The following is a 14,423-nucleotide window of genomic DNA, read 5'->3' on the forward strand; positions in this document are numbered from 1 at the left end:
GTAGTCTAAACAGGCTTTCCCGGGGCCCAGTTTTATCCCCGTAAACTCGTCCATACGCTCTCCGAAAAATTTCAGAAAAATTTCTAAAAATTCCGGAAAATTCCCTTATCATTATTCTCCATTTTTCGGTATTTTACATTCCCCCCCACTAATAAAAATTTGGTCCCCAAATTTCGTTATCTACCATCAACAAATACTAACAACATGTAAAGAGTATAAATGCTGGACGGTAAATTAAATCACATATCTCAAGTGAAAAGATGGGGATATCGAGCTCGGATCGTATCCTCGAGCTCCCAAGTAGCCTCCTCGTTCGAATTATGTTGCCATCCGACTTTAACCAGCCGGATAGTCTTGTTCCGCAACTGACGCTCTTTTCAGTCTAGAATTCGTACCGGAATCTCCTCATAAGTGACGTCAGGCTGAACTGGAACTGAGATATTTGTCAGCACATGAATTGGGTCGGGTGCATATCTCCTCAGCATAGATACGTGGAATACATCGTGAACGTCTGCCAAGGACGGCGATAGTGCCAACCGATAAGCTACCGCTCCAATCCTCTCCATGATCTGGAAAGGCCAATGTATCGCGGAGCTAGCTTACCTCTGAAGTCAAATCTCTTCACCCCTTTCGTGGGTGAAACTCGCAGAAATACATGGTCGCCTGCAGAGAACTCTAAGAGTCTCCGACTCCGGTCTGCATAACCCTTCTGGCGGTCCTACGCCTCTGTCATCCTCCATCTAATAGTACGGACCAACTCTGCCTCATGTTGGGCTCTATGAGGTCCCAACAACTGGGCCTTCCCAACCTCATTCAAATGGTGGGTGTCCGACAAGGCCTACCATACAACACTTCAACGGTGGCATTTGGATAGCCGAATGCAAACCGTTGTTGTAGACGAACTCTACCAATGGCAAATGGTCCTCCCAACTGCCTTCGAAATCCATAACACACGACCTCAGCAAGTCCTCTAAAGTCTGAATGGTCCGCTCTGACTGTCCATCTGTCTGCGGATGGAAAGCTGTACTAAATCGGAGCTGCGTGCCCAAGGCCTGCTGCAGACTCTGCTAGAAATGAGACATGAACTAGGGGTCTCTATCCGAAATAATAGTCAAAGGGACACCATGTAATCTGATGATCTCCCGGCAATACAGATCTGCCAATCGATCCAGGGGATCAGTCCTCCGAATCGCTAAGAAGTGCGCGGATTTGGTTAATCGATCAACGATAACCCAAATCGCGTCATGGCCTCGTCGTGTCCTCAGCAATCCCACCACAAAGTCCATAGTGATATGTTCCCACTTCCACTCGGGAATAGGAATCCACTAAAGTAGCCCGGCAGGTCTCTGGTGCTCAGCCTTCACCTGCTAACAGACAAGACATCTAGCTACAAATTCCGCGATGTCTTTCTTCATACCGTTCCACCAGTAGGAACGTCTCAAATCTCGATACATGCGGGTTCCGCCTGGATGGATCGCAAATCGAGAGCGGTGTGCCTCCTGGAGTAGCTCCTGTAAGACCGGATGAGACTGAGGTATGCATAACCTGCCTCGGATGTATATAATACCCTCCTCGTTGCGTGTAAACTCGGTCTGCTGCCCGGAAGCTATCTGACTGCTAATGAACTGCAAATGTTGATCACCAGCTTGGGCCTCTCGGATCCTTGTCCTGATCGACGACTGAGCAACCATGGTAACAAGAATACCCTGCTCTGTCTATCCTTGCTCCTCAAGGTCTAACTCAGAGAAACCCTGAACCAAGTCTGTAACTGAAACTCGGTGGCAAGCCAAAGTCCCTCTAGACTTCCTACTAAGTGCATCTGCAACCACATTAGCTTTCCCCGGGTGGTAGCTAATGGTACAATCGTAATCCTTCAGGAACTCCATCCATCTCCTTTGTCGAAGATTAAGCTCCTTCTGAGTGAAAATATATTTGAGACTCTTATGATCAGTGAGAATCTCAAATGTAACGTCATATAAATAATGTCGCTAAATCTTCATGGCAAAAATAATGGCGACTTGCTCCAGATCATGTACAGGGTAGTTCTTCTCATGCTCCTTCAACCGACGAGAAGTATAGGAGACTACCATATCGTGCTGCATCAGAACAGCGCTCAAACCCTGAATAGATGCGTCGATGTAGAGGACATATCCGTCCTCTCCAGAAGGTAAAACCAAAATCGGAGCCGACACTAGTCTCCGCTTAAGCTCCTAGAAGCTGGTCTTGCCATCCTCAGTCCAAGTGAACTTCACGCCTTTCCTGGTCAGGCGTGTAAGTAGCATAACAATCCGTGAGAAACCCTCAACGTATCTCCGGAAATATCGAGCCAAACAAAGGAAGTTGCGAGCCTCTTCTATAACAACCTCGATCTCTTGTGGAACCACGGTATACTCCTATTGGTGACCGTGTGTCTCAAACATCTCACAGAAGATAACTAAAATACGCACTACTGATCTTCACATCTAGACGTTTCCATCGAAACATCTCTAGAACTATGCAAAGATGATGTGCGTGACTCACCGTGGATCCGAAATAGATCACAACATCGTCAACAAAGACAATGGAAACCGATCCAAACATCCTGGGAATACCAAAATCATCAAGTCTCTGAAAACATCTAAAGCTTCCCAAACCCTAATGGTAAAATCATGACACATAATGTCCGTATCACAGACATTTCTAACCATAAGATCCCTGACAATAAGTCTGAAATATAATCACCAACAATACAAATCACCAAAGAATAGATCCATCAGTGTGAGAGCAACGCTCCATCACAAGAAATACCACTTATGTGGGAGCAACGCTCTACCATAAACAATCTGTAATATGTGGGAGCAACGCTCCACCACAACAATCCAAAATATGTAAGAGCAACGCTCTATCACAAACCAACAATAATATGTGGGAGCTCCGCTCCACCACAAATGACCCATAAGTGTCCAAGGCACCTAACTAGAGGCTACACGAGATCACTCAACCACATATCACTGTGGGCAGCCAAAGGTATAACAATCCAGCAATCAAATCAAACTCATCGTCAAATCTATCAACATCGTAGTGAGTCACCCACTGATAAGAAAATGGGTTGACAGGGTAATCTAACAAATAACATAATGCAGACACTCCACATCCTGCATTCAACATAAGTAGAATTATCATGCGGCTACCAACAATACACCTGGCACACGTACTCACACAACACATGTATGATCGACATAATCCTTCAATTTGAACACACCACACATACTCACAACATAGGTATAATTCATCGTGATACCTCCAACAATGCATACCGAACCCGTGTGCATATATCAACATAGGTATAATCAACAATACACCTCAACAACACTCACATGACATATATACACCTATGCCAAGAGTATAATCAACGTAATACTTCCAATAAATCATAATCGACGCGAGTATACACTCAGAACAATCATATAATAAACAAGATACCTCAAATATTACACCGAACACATCTGCACATATCACAACTCAGATTAAATCGATAAGATACATCCAATAAACACTCAAACATATGTGCACATTTCACAACATAGTTTTTAATTGACAAAATACCTCCAATAAACAATCAGACATATATGCCTAACCACTCGGGTATAATCTACTAGAAACCCACAATAATCATATGTATAAATGTGTACGACCCAAAAGAAAAAGTCAGAATTCAAGAACATCAAGACACTCTTATTTTTATCCTAAAAAATATCAACCCACATAATATCAGATGAATAAGTCTCTACTCCCCATGAGAGCAAGTTAGCATTCAAAACATCAAATCATTATTTATCCACATAGTCCAATATCAGAGGAAGCAAATATCAATTTTATCATCCTGTTAACTAACCACAACTAACCAGATTTATTAAAATCTCATAGGCACACTCAACCGTAAACTCTCTAGCACCCGATTATAATCTGATCACCAACTATAATCATCAAACCTGTGAATATCATACATGACACTCACTATGTCACCATCAACGACAACCCAAATAATAGATCATCAAAATAGTTATCCACTAATAGATCATCAAAACAAATATCTAGTAATAGATCATCAGACAACCACATAACATTTACTCTCATAAATCATTAGAAATCAACATATCATAATATCTGATCTAACAATATCCCTCAATCTCAAACCATTCTCAACAATGATCAAACATGATAACTCCCCAATGACCAATTTTCATCGTATCGGGTACCCTAATATCCAAAAGATATGAGTAGAAAAAAAAAACTCTACTGGCTAAGTCAACAGGAATATGTAGGTATCATCCATTACCCAGCTAACAATAGCAGAGGCTGGTATGTGCCTCCATCTCCTACTAGTAGTAACAGAAGCTAAAACTACTGATGGTATGATATGAAAAATCACCAGATACTATAATCCTTGATCTCTATTAAGGTCAACCATGCTCAATGGTTAACCCATCACATGTAATATGTGTTACAACAACCAGACATGTACTAAATAAAGAATGCTAATACATGTCATAAACTATAAAATTAAACATCATACCTATATGTCATCTGGAGATGTCCCATCGCTGTCCAGTTCCCAACTTCTGACCTCAAAATTCCGAACATGAAAATCACCAAAAATCCATATAAATCCGAAACAGAAATCCATAACATATACATAAAGGAAAATCCGTACAATCCAAAATAACTACCCAGTTTGACCCGCAAACTTGGGCTAACCCAAATATCCAGAACACCAAAAGCAGGTATCACACCTTGCTCTGATACCAATTCCAATAAATTGGTATCAGATAAATCTCAAAATTCGCAACATGAAAATCAAACCAGTATCGCCAAACTTTGGCGCTCTGATACCATATAAATTGGTATCAGGTTATCCCAAATATCCAAAATACGAAAACAAAGATCGTAAAACTTAAGCTCTGATGCCACTAAATTGTCACGCCCCGGAGGAGTCCCTGTCCGAGGAAATTTCGGCAGCATCTCCCCTATACGGCGGACAATCTGAAACTTTTCTACATCCTCATATACCTCAGCCACAGGCATGGAATAATAAAAATAATAAAATACAACACACAGACATTCCATGCAGTATAATAAGCAATAAACAAAACAGTAATACCAAGACTCGAAAATAACCCTACTCCACTATACTCATAAAGCTCAAATCCGATTTTTTTCCTACTCCACTACACTCATAAAACACAAATTCGACAAACTCACCTCTTCTGCCGTCCAGGCAGGTATGTAACAAGACACATCCAAAAACTATAACCATCGACACAAAAATCCACACAATATCCAAATCCTCAAACAGAATAAGTCTAACACAGTCTAAATAAGAAACCAAAAAAATAATAATAAAATAAATACAGCTTGTGGTCTGCAGGGGACTAACGACTGGAACTCTCTCCTGACAGCATCAACCTGAAAAATAACAACGGAGGAGGGTGTGAGTCCAACACTCAGCAGGTACAATTGATATACATAATAAGGAAATAACATCTAGCACTAATCATGCGTACAGTCTCCTGATATAAGAAGGATAAAATGCAACTGAAGTAAACAGGAGAGAAACTGTACTAACCAGGACCTGGGTATAAGGACAAACAGTCCGAGAGGTATAGAAATCCTGTATGCATGTCAAACATAGGCATCCAAACAATACGTAGCATATAAATGCAGCAAACACAAACACAAGCAATAAATGCATCATGCATATGATGCCAATGATGCGTCCTGGTCACCCCTGACACCAGTCAACCATCTCACACACAATAGTGAGGTCGAGTGGGTAGGGTTGTAACAACCGTGCACTCTGTCGTCACTGCTCCTGACGAGTGACCGAGTGGACGGGATGCTGTCGGAGTACACCTATCCTCCTACCCCAAATCATAAATGGGGGAGCGCAATACTTTCAACTCCCGGTACACGATGACGGGGAGGAATCCCTGCCAGCTACCACGTTATGTCACACTACCCATGAGCGGACCAACGAAGCCAAACAAAGTCCCTGTTGCAACACACTCTGCCTGAATCGACCACTAACCCATGAGTGGTGGTGTGTGCAGATCCATGTAACTGGCGATGTGCTCAACAATAATGGAGCGGACTATCGCACAACATGCAATCATGCAAATGGTGCATGTCAACAACCACAAAATATCCTGAACTAATCTATATACATACATAAGGTGCACCATAAGTCAATGAATCAAACAACGGTACACAGATCAGATAAGGTATACAACCTAGGTCCTGAACATGGTGAAGCATGGTATGTCACTACCCCCTATAAGCATGTATAAGCAGGTAAGGAATACATGAGATGCAAAATAAGCAATCAACCAAGCATGTAATAAGTATTGGGTAGTGACTAACCGAAACAAATGAGAAACATAATTATTGCAATTTGTTAAAATCACTACTATGTATATCAAACGACATAAAGTCAGAAGTACCCGCCTCCAATAGAAAGGATCGTATCCGCAATAGATCCCTCGTCGAGACATCGTCTCGGATCAAAGTCCTGCAACCACATATCGCATGGTACAACTAGGTTAAATATGAACTAGTGAGCTAAATATATCATGAACCAAAAAGCTAACTTAACCCTAATCTGATTAGGGATCCATTCTCGTTAGTTCAATTAAATTTAACTCAATACATGAACCCTTATCATCCTACAAACTCACCAAATTTGTCGTAGCTAATGGTGGCTCACGACTGAAAGGGTTTTTCACCATCGAAAGATGATCTACTCCTGCCCACTCTTTTCCTGCTTACACAACAATTCTACATCAACTAATCCAATCTATCATTTCAGAAAAATAAAAATGAAAGTCTACATGTTTCTTACCCCAATCCAAATATGTAGCCACTCCGTGAAGGATCCAGTGGCTGCTGTGATGAAGATGAAGTTCTCCAGTCCATCCCACAATCCTTCATAAAAGAACCTCACTGCTGAAATCCTTCCCACTGATCAGATCAAGTTGAGATCAATAATTAGGGATCACAAATCAAGCAACAACCCATCTTACAACCTAATCTTACCTCATGTGTGCCAATCTGTTGACAGGGGTGTGGTGGCAGAAAATCAAGCAGAGACAGCAACAAACTATTGATGCTGTGATAGCCGGACCAAACTAGGTCACTGCCTTCCAACAATCAATCCAAAAAATCACACTACGAATGCATCAACTTCCCAATCAAATACCAGTGCACAACTAAAATTGCAAACTGATCCTTACCTTCATCCAGTAGCTCACAAGAATAGCTGACGGAGGAGTTAGGGCACCGGTGTTGGTTCCAGCAAGGAACTACTGAGGCAGTGAACCAGAGCAGAGGGGTGACGACGACATACGGATCCTAAGTGGTGGCCACGACAAAGCCCTTACCGGTGTCGGAAATAGAGGCTAAGGCATCGGCCTTGGGGTGGCGCTCGGGTGGCTGGTGGCTAGGGCACAGGGAAGGGGGTCGACACTAGGGCACGAGCATAGAGGAGTCGGCCGGCGCTCGGTTGGTGTCGCTGGCTAGCTTCGTGCGAAAAGAAGGCTTGGCAGACGGCAAAAACCTAGGGCACACGGAGGGAGTGGCCGGAGAGGGTAACAACAGTGAGTGGAGAAAGAAGGGAATGAAGAGAAGTGCTCGGCAGCGGAGGGGAAGAAGAAATAGGGCGGCGCCGGGTTGGGAGAGGAACCGAAGTGAAACTGTCGAAACCGACCAAATAAGGAGAAGCAGCGTAGGGGAAATGGCACGGGGAAGAGAGGAAAAGGAAAAAAGAAAATAAAGTAAAAGAAAACAAAAAGGAAATATCAAACTTTTCCTCGCTTAAATTGGGTAGTCTAAACAGGCTTTTCCGGGGCCCAGTTTTATCCCCGTAAACTCGTCCATACGCTCTCCGAAAAATTCCATAAAAATTTCTAAAAATTCCGAAAAATTCCCTTATCATTATTTGCCATTTTTCGGTATTTTACATTGATTTTATCAATGACACACTTAATTAATTAAAAACAATAAAAACATTAAATAAAGGAAGATACAAAGATTTACTTGGTTTGCAACCGGAGAGGTTGCTAATCCAAGATTGTGAAAGCTCTAATAAAAAGGTCTTCTTTGAAACAGGCGGAGCATCTTCTTTGCAGACATTGAAAGTGTAGAACAACAAAAACAGAATTACATAATGAAAGTACAAATTGTGTTATACCTTAAGTTAAACCTTAATTTAAATTTCAAACTTAAATTTAACTTAATTAAAATTTAACACTTAAGCTAAACCTAAATTAAATTTAAAATTTAAATTCAACTTAATTAAAATTAAACTTTTAAACTTAAGTTAAACCTTAATTTAAATTTTAAACTTAAATTTAACTTAATTAAAATTTAAAACTTAAGCTAAACATAAATTAAATTTAAAATTTAAATTCATATTCAAATTTAAAACTTAAGTCAAACCTTAATTTAAATTTCAAACTTAAATTTAACTTAAGCTAAACTTAAATTAAATTTAAAATTTAAATTTAACTTTATTAAAATTAAAATTTTAAACTTAAGTTAAACCTTAATTTACATTGAAAATTTAAACTTAACTTAATTAAAATTTAAAACTTGATTTAAAAAATAATTAAAATTTAAAACCAAAATTAAACATTAATTGAAACTTCAATTTAATTAAAAACTTAAGTTAAACACTAACTAATCTTTAAACTCAATTCAACTTAATTAAAACTTCAACATAATTTAAAACCTAATTTAACCTTAATCAAATTAAACTTAATTAAAATTTAACTTAAAACTTAAGTTAAAATTAATTAAACTTAATTTAACCTTCATTAAAAAAAAAATAGGTTGTTCGTCCAAACCTAAGCGTCTGGGCAGGGCCTAGGCGCCCCACCCCACCTCAACAAAACTAGCCCACGATTTTGTTGGGCTCCCCTAGTATTGGGGTCTGGGCACCTTGACCCCGTCCAAGTGTCCCGCCTTGCCTCTTAATCTAGGCGCCCGGACATGCCTATAAGGCACCCCAGAGGTAAGCCCTTTCTTTGTACAAACGATCGTTTCTTCGTGCAAACGGCCAAATTTTAATTTTTTTTATTCAATTTAAAACTTTTTAACCTCCAACCTTCAAGCGTGCAGGGGATTTCACTTAATCAAGGGGCCCACAAATATCACTTCCGTCATATGGAATGGATATATCTCATTTACATCACTCACATTCCTCCGCATAACTTATTACATGCCTAGTGATCGATTTTATAATCCACCTTGTTACATGTGACGTTTGTCGATACCAAAGTAGACAACTCTTTATGTAGGGAACCGTAACGACTTTAAGTCTAAAGACTATTTATACTAATTGTCACTATTAGAATATTTATGATACTCATATAACGATTCATTAAACATTCTTATGGAAGGTCAATTCAGTATATATTCTCTAATATATACCCATGTGTCAACTTGATATATTATATCCATAACTTGTAATATTAAGTCATCAATTGACCTATATACTAGTCTCAACGTATTAGGGATCTTTTGTGAAAAACAATATATATACGTAGTGAAAAAATTGATCCCTCCAGAGATTCAAGAGAATGTAAAATACATGTTTTGATCAGATTATTACCTTTGTTGCGTGAAAGGAACAAGCCTTTGATGTGTCAGTAGATCTCAGCGCGATCAAAAGTTTGTTGGTTAGTCCTAGGAAGGTCGTACCAGTTCCACTGTACAAAAATTTTGTACAAGTGTCGAACCTTTCCTAAATAATGTATTGTGTTCTTTAGAAGTTAAATTAGGAATCGCAAACGGAACTTAACATCATTGATTCTAAATTTAACTTATCTGTTCTTGATGGTTTAGATTAGATCGTAAGCGGAACTTAACACTATTGATCCAAATCCACCTATGTTATTAATTCCATTAAATATTAATTTTTAAAATTGGCTTCCAGGACTGCATAGCGAGGCACATGACCTTCTTGGATATTGGAGCAACCACCACCGCCTAGACAAAGCCTTTTAAGGAAAGCTAATATTTAATTTCCTTAAATAATTCTAGGTTTAACCAAAAAGAACAATCGAATCACAAATTCGAAAAACAAAGAAAACACAAACACGAATTACTAATTCGAAAAACTAGATCTAATTGCCTCTTGTGTTTGGAATTCTTACAAAGAAAATAACTAGTTATACCTTCTCTTTGTAAGCTAATGGCCTCGAGATCTTCTGCCGTATTCCTCGCCTCACCTTGGACGTCGTGTGGGCGACGATCCTCCAAGATGAACACCACCCAAAATCTTTATTCCTCTTCCTCTAAAATCCGGCCACCACCACCACCAAGGAGAAGAGAGCAAAGGGAAAAGAAGAGGGGAGAGAGGGGCCAACCACTTGAGGTTCTCCAAGCAAGAGAATAAGAATTGTGTCTCATGAGGCCTCCACACCCCTTCTTTTATATTACTTGCCCAAGGAAAATAAGGAAAAACTTTTTACAAAAATTAAAATCTTCCTCTAGTTTTTCTTTTTCCCTTTTTATTTTTCCTTTTCTTTCCTCTTGATTGAATCAATCACCAAATCATTGATTAATTGGATGATGATTGGCCAGCCCCTTGCTTGGGCACCAAGCAAGGTGGCCAACCACAATTAAAAGGAAAGAAAAAAATAGCTCACCAGATGTTAGCTAAAGGGTGTGCTGGTTTTCTTGCATACATTGTGAATGTAGAAGAAAAGAAGGGACTCAAGCAAGAGGATGTTCGGGTAGTTTGTGAGTATCCAGAGGTATTTCTAGAAGAGCTACCTAGACTACCTCCCAACAGAGAAGTGGAGTTTGAAATTGAGTTGGTTCCTGGTACCGGTCCAATTTCAAAAGCTCCGTACCGGATGTCTCCAGCAGAGCTGAAAGAGTTACAAGAACAACTTCAGGAGTTGCTTGACAAAGGTTTCATCCGCCCCAGTTATTCACCATGGGGAGCTCCAGTGTTGTTTGTTAAGAAGAAAGATGGCTCTATACGGATGTGCATAGATTATAGAGCACTGAATAAAGTAACAGTTAAGAACAAGTACCCTCTTCCTAGAATAGATGATCTCTTTGATCAGCTAAGAGGGGCCACAGTTTTCTTGAAGATAGATTTACGCTCGGGATATCACCAACTGAAGGTTAAAGAAAGTGGCATACCAAGAACAGCATTCAGAACGAGATATGGTCACTATGAATTTGTAGTGATGCCGTTTGGAGTGACCAATGCTCCAGCAGTCTTTATGGAACTAATGAATCATGTCTTCAGGGAATATCTAGATAAATTTGTGATTGTGTTCATCGATGATATTCTGATATATTCATGAACTCCAGAGGACCATGCTACCCACTTGAGAATAGTGCTGCAGATCCTTCAGCAGAAACAACTCTATGCAAAATTCTCAAAGTGTGAGTTCTGGTTAGACCAAGTAGCATTCTTAGGCCACGTCATCTCTAAAGAGGGCATCAAGGTAGATCCTGCCAAGATAGAGGCAATCAGCAACTGGTGTAGACCCAAAAATGCCAGAGAAATCAGAAGTTTCTTAGGTCTGGCAGGGTATTACAGAAAGTTCGTGGAGGATTTTTCCCGGATAGCCTCTCCACTTACAACCTTGACCAGAAAGAACAAGAAGTTTGAGTGGTCAAATAAGTGCGAGCACAGTTTTCTAGAGCTGAAGAAAAGACTGACCAGTGCCCCCATTCTGACTGTTCCAGAGAGTGACGAGAGTTTTGATATATACAGTGATGCTTCCAAGATGGGTCTGGGGGCTGTACTCATGCAAGAGGGGAAGGTTATAGCTTATGCTTCCAGACAACTCAAAGACTATGAGAAGAACTACCCCACTCATGATCTTGAGCTGGCAGCTGTGGTCTTTGCACTAAAACTCTGGCGACATTATTTGTATGGAGTTCAGTGCAGAATCTTCACAGACCATCAGAGTTTGAAGTATATTTTTACCCAGAAAGACTTAAACATGAGGCAGCGTAGGTGGCTAGAGTTGGTTAAAAATTATGACTATGAAATCAACTACCACCCAGGTAAAGCTAACAAAGTAGCGGATGCACTAAGCCGAAAATCCAGTGCACCCCTGATGTCCTTGTCATCATTAACACTGCCACTGCAGAAGGAATTGTTAGACTTTAGAGTTGAAGTTATTTATGGGCAACTCTCTGCATTGACCTTAGAGTCAACCCTGCTTGAGGATATACAAAGAAAGCAAAGTGAGGATCCAGATATCCAAAAGATCAAGCAAGGGATACAAAAAGAAGAAAATTCAGGGTTTCGAGTCTCAGACAGTGGAAGCCTCTATCTGGGAAGTCGTCTTTGTGTCCCCAATGATGAGGAACTGAGAAAGAAGATTCTAGAAGAGGCTCATAGTACACCTTACTCCATGCATCCTGGTTCCACCAAGATGTATCATGATTTGAAATAGAGATTCTGGTGGTCTGGACTCAAGAGAGATGTTGCTAAATATGTCAGTACATGCCTGACATGCCAGAGAGTCAAAGCGGAGCACCAGAGACCAGGAGGAGTCCTACAACCCCTTCCAATATCGGAGTGGAAGTGGGAGGAAATATCCATGGACTTTATAATGGGTCTTCCAAGAACCACTAATGGATATGATGCAATATGGGTGATAGTGAACAGATTGACCAAGTCTACCCATTTTCTAGCCATCAAAGTGTCCTACTCTATAGAGTTGTTGGCACAGCTATATGTTAAGGAAGTGATCAGACTTCATGGAGTTCCGAAATCTATCATTTCTGATAGAGATGGGCACTTCACCTCTCATTTTTGGGAGTGTGTTCAGAATGCACTAGGCACCAAACTCAAGTTCAGCACAGCCTTCCATCCTCAGACTGATGGATAGACAGAGTGAGTAAATCAGATTTTAGAAGATATACTCAGGGCTTGTGCATTATATTTTAAGGGCAGTTGGTGCAAGTATTTGTACTTAGCTAAATTCGCCTACAACAATAGCTATCAGACCACTATTAAGCTGGCACCGTATGAAGTGTTGTATGATAGGAAGTGTAGATCACCCATCTGCTGGCAAGAAGCAGGTGAAAAGAAAGAAATGGAAATAGAGCTGGGCATTCAGACTGAGATGATAGATGAGACCACTCAGGCTATCCATAAGATCAGACAGAGAATCGAGATTGCCCAGAGTAGGCAGAAAAGATATGCTGACACACGCCGTAGGCCACTTGAATTCTGAGTAGGGGATTCAGTCTTTCTCAAGGTCGCTCCAATGAAGGGAGTGATGAGATTTGGCAAAAAGGGCAAGTTAAGTCCTCGCTACGTAGGACCCTACCTGATTACAGAGAGGATTGGGAAAGTAGCTTACAAGCTAGACTTACCACAAGACATGTCAGCAATACACAATGTATTTCATGTCTCCACGCTAAAGAAGTGCATCCACGATCCCAGCCAAGTGATTCAGCATCAGTCAGTGCAGATCCAGGAGGATCTTAGCTATGAGAGCAGACCTATACAGATAGTGGATAGAGAAGTTAAGAGACTCAGAAACAAAGAAGTACCACTAGTGAAGGTCATTTGGTAAAATCAGAAGCATGAGGAAGCTACTTGGGAGCGTGAGGACAATATGAGACAAAAATATCTAGAATTATTCTAAGTTCGAGGACGAACTTTTATAAGGTATGGGGAATTGTAACACCCAAAATTTCCTTATTTTGAGTTCTAAAAGTGCTTATAAATATTTAGAAATGCTTTAGAAATATTCTAAAGATTTTTAGAAATTTTTAGAGTATTTTTATAGAATTTTCGGAGGTCGTTTGATATTTTTACCAAAAGAAATAAAGTTACAACAAATAGTTACTGAGACGAGATTTAACCCCAGAACCTCTTAGTAAGCAATATCTTAAGAATGTCAGAATAACCAGGAGCCCCAGTAGGGGTGTGTTGAAAGATAAGAGAGCAGAATAATTTTATGCAGAGAAAAGTTAATAAATACCCTTAGGTATAAATAGAAGAACTTAAGTGAAATAAGGGGATTCTCGACCTAATTCCTCCTCTTTCTTTTGTGTGCCGAATTTCTCCTGGGTTTGGGCGAAAAACAAAAGAAGCCTAGGGCTTCTTGTGGTGGCCGGCTAGGACAATTTTCGAGGGAGCTTTTGGATATTTTCCGACTAGTCTCGACTAGAGGAACGCGTAGACGTAAGCAAAGCGCGAGAATCTCAAGTTTCACTGGAATCCTAGAGAGGTTTCATGTTAGTAAGTTCAAGATAATACGGTAAGTACTGCTCACCTGCAGTAAGAGGTGTTTTCCGTTGATTTCTCATCGTAGAAATATTGTATGTGCAGATTTCTTTTGTGTTCTATGCATGATTGTGTGTTACCTAGTTAGTTTCATTTATAGATGCATATGGAA

Source organism: Zingiber officinale, chromosome 9B, assembly GCF_018446385.1.
Source record: "Zingiber officinale cultivar Zhangliang chromosome 9B, Zo_v1.1, whole genome shotgun sequence".
Taxonomy (NCBI): Eukaryota; Viridiplantae; Streptophyta; class Magnoliopsida; order Zingiberales; family Zingiberaceae; genus Zingiber; species Zingiber officinale.